This window comes from Mus caroli, chromosome 2, assembly GCF_900094665.2.
Source record: "Mus caroli chromosome 2, CAROLI_EIJ_v1.1, whole genome shotgun sequence".
Classification (NCBI taxonomy): Eukaryota; Metazoa; Chordata; class Mammalia; order Rodentia; family Muridae; genus Mus; species Mus caroli.
Genome location: NC_034571.1, coordinates 104753305 through 104757042, shown reverse-complemented (window position 1 = coordinate 104757042; position 3738 = coordinate 104753305).

The window sequence follows — 3738 nt, the reverse complement described above, 5'->3', positions numbered from 1 at the left end:
GGGCTCCAGCCACATATGTAGAAGAAGATGGCCTTGTAGGGCATCAATGGGAGAAGAAGCCCTTGGTCCTGTGAAGGCTTGATGCCCCAGTGTAGGGGAATGCCAGGGTGGGAGTTGGGAGTGGTGGGTGAGTGGGTAAACACCCTCATAGAAGTAGAGGGAATGGGATAGGGGGTTTCTAGGTCAGAGGAAACCGGGAAAGGGGATAACATTTGGATTGTAAATGAAGAAAATATCCCATAAAAATATATAATAATGTATAAATTACTCTGAGATTTAAAAGGATATAAGTAAACATAGTCAATTGACAACAACAATCTTTTAAACTTACTAAGATTAATGTATAAAATTAACTTGGTTTTGCATATAAGACCATTGCTTTAAATAATGCTTCATAAAAATATAAATAAGTAGATCAATAGGAAAAAAATGGTAAGTGATGAGAAATCAAGCAGAAAAATCTGCAAATGCAGATAATCAAGGCATCATGGTACATGCCTGAAATCTGAACACTCAGGGAACTAAGGTAGCAGAGTTTTGCACAAAACCATGTCATAATAAGGATTTTGGAGACCAGAAATAACATATTTGTAAATTATTCAGACAAAAAGTCAATAGCAGTAGGTGTTAGAATAATTTGAGAACACTAGTAATAACTCCAAGGTTTAGGCCCATTCCATTTAGAATGTCTACAGTCAAGAAACTTGTGATAATAACGACTGATGTGGAGGATGAATAACACTTATTCACGGCGCATGGGAATATAAGCTGCTGTAGTCAATCTCAGTAAAGAAGATTTGCGAAATCTAGGACATGCACATTAGTATATTGTTCAGGCATACCACTTCTGGACCAGCTCTCAATGCAGATGAGTCTTTAACATGCACATCTATTGCTGTGTTGTTTTCAATAGGCAGGAGATGAAACCAGTCTAGACCGTTATCCAGGGTATTTATTTGTAACGTATTTATGCACATTAGGATTTTCCTTATCCTTGGATAACTGAAGTGCCAACATTTCCAGGGGCTAGAACTGGAAATTGTTGTACTCAGTGAAGTCATCAGACTCAAAGAAACACATATATTACCTTTCCTTTCACATGTAGATGTGAGATTTTCATTTGTATGCATATTCTTGTATATGTATCTCTGTGTGCACTTGAGTCCATGTGTGTGTGTGTGTGTGTGTGTGTGTGTGTGTGTGTGTGTGTGTNGGATGGGTCTTGGTTGTGTTTCTCAGTTGCTTTGCATTTTATTTTGTGAGGCAAAATATCTTACTGAACCCGAATCTCATTGATGGTAGATTAATTGCCAGCAAACCTATAGGGACTCAGCTGTCAACTCAATCCTGGTGTTACAGATATTTATCATCATTCCTGACTATTTTTTAATGTGCAGGAACTTTACATTTAGGACTTCAAGCCTACACATCAAACACATTACTGACTGAATCATCTTTCCAACTCCTACATTTTTATTTCGTGTGTGTGTGTGTGTGTGTGTGTGTGTGTGTGTGTGTGTGCTGTATACATAAATAAAAGAAGCACACATGTGGAGGAAACACAGGGGACCTGCAAATTCTGGACCAATTTTTGTGTATTCTAATAAAAGATCAACCAATTTTAGAGATAAGGTATAGGTTAAGTGAAGCATATGCTGTGTGTCATAGTCAATTAACATTGTCTAATGTATTTGAATTTATTTTAATAAATGGTTTTTAATGATTTTTCTAGATGTCTCCCACTCTATGGTATGTGTAAATATCAGAGATCACCCTTTAATTCATATTTTCTTCTAATATATTTCACTTGTGTTTTCAGGAACCATCTTAGAATTTCAGAGTTTTCTTTAAATCTGCTCTTGAAGAAAGTCAAGCTGTGGATAACTCTAATCAGAATGAAATTACACTTAAAAGACACATTGATGCAATCATGTGGTTTTTTTCCATCATTATTAAGTGTACATCATTACTTTACATCATTATTAAAGATTTTTAGACAACTGGGACAGCTATACTCTTGATTTTTCTAACTTATACTCTTTATCTTATTAGTTTGCTTTCATTTACCATGAAGAAGTTAAGTAGATAAGACAAAGGAAAATATTTTCCTGCCTGCTTCAATTTTAGTGTCTTTGATGACACTATGATTACTAGTTATAGACAAGATCTCCTATTGCAAAACCAGTTTCAAAAGAAAATAATTGTTTTTTCAGTTATTTTAAGTTCAATTTTAATTTGCTTGTTATTTGGCTTCCTGGACAATAAATTTTCACTAGGAGAAATCAACCTTAATTTGCAGGAATAGATGCAATCCCCATGTGACCCATTAACCACTTTCCCTCTTATAACATTGGAAAAACCTGTGTGATTCCAGCAGACAACTCCCAAGACAGATTCTTGGCAGGCAATACCTGGTTTCTGAAGTTCCCCCTGGTCACTTCCCAAGCACAATTAGGGCTCTTAATTAATTGCTTTCACTATGGCAGAATTTTGTGGCACTCTTTACACATGGGACTCTCATACATCAGACAGAAACTTTCTGTGTTGTTATGACTCCCTGAAGGTGCAGCTGCCTATGCCCCGAAGTCAAAGTAGCAAAGTTTTTTTCTGTTTGTTGTGTCTATTATGAATAGTACATGGACAGATGGGATTTATCTCTGGCAATGTTAAGTTGAATGTTTGTCTCCAGATATGGGAGATTATAAATTGGTAGCTGTGTGTCTAAACTTGTACCAAGCACTGGATTTTATTTTTAAATTAAATTGGTAAATAAATTACAATACAGAAAAAGTGCTATCTTTGTTAAGATTTAATTTTCTGTGATAAAATACTATGACCATTAACAACTTTGGGGGGGGGGCAGTATTTCACTGGAAAATTACAGTCTTTCATTGATTGACCAAAGTCAAGGCAGGAACTCAGGGCACATACAAAGAAGCAGGCACTGGGGCAAAGACCATAAGGAGTGCTACTTATAATCTTGTTCCCCATGTCTCATTGACTTGTTTTTATTTTTTAATCTCTCATACAAATTCTCTCTTACTTATTTCATACAACTTCTCTTATACAACTTATCCCAACTGCAGTTTCTCCTCCCTCTCTTCCTCTCATTACCCCACCCCCACATCCCTTCTCCCCCCTGCCCCCACATCCCTTCTTCCCAAGATCCACTGCTCCTCAAGCTTTTTTTTTTTTTTTTTTTTTAGAAAAGAGAAGGACTTTCAGGGATATCAACCAGACAAATTACAATAAGACTAGGCAGAAATCTGCTTTATAACCATTCTGAAATATCTGCCCAGAAAGCTACTTCCCATAGTGATCTGGGCCTTTCCACCTAAATCATCAGTCAAGAAATATACCACAGGCTTGTCTATCTGGAGAAATTTTCTCAATTGAAGTTTCCTTCTTCATAATGACTCTGACTTGTATCAGATTGACATAAAAATTAACCAGCACAACTGCAAGACAAATTATTTTTATAAAGTAATTACACTTGTAATCATTGCCCAAGTAAAGATATTGAAATTGCAAGATCCAAAAATCCTCATAGAATTCTTCCCAATCACACCCACATATGTATAAAACCAAATGTGATATATCTATATCTATCTATCTATCTTGGCACTGGCCTTCCCCTGTACTGAGGCATATAAAGTTTGCATGACCAATGGGCCTCTCTTTCCACTGATAGCTGACTAGGCCATCTTCTGATACATATGCAGCTAGAGACACAAGCTC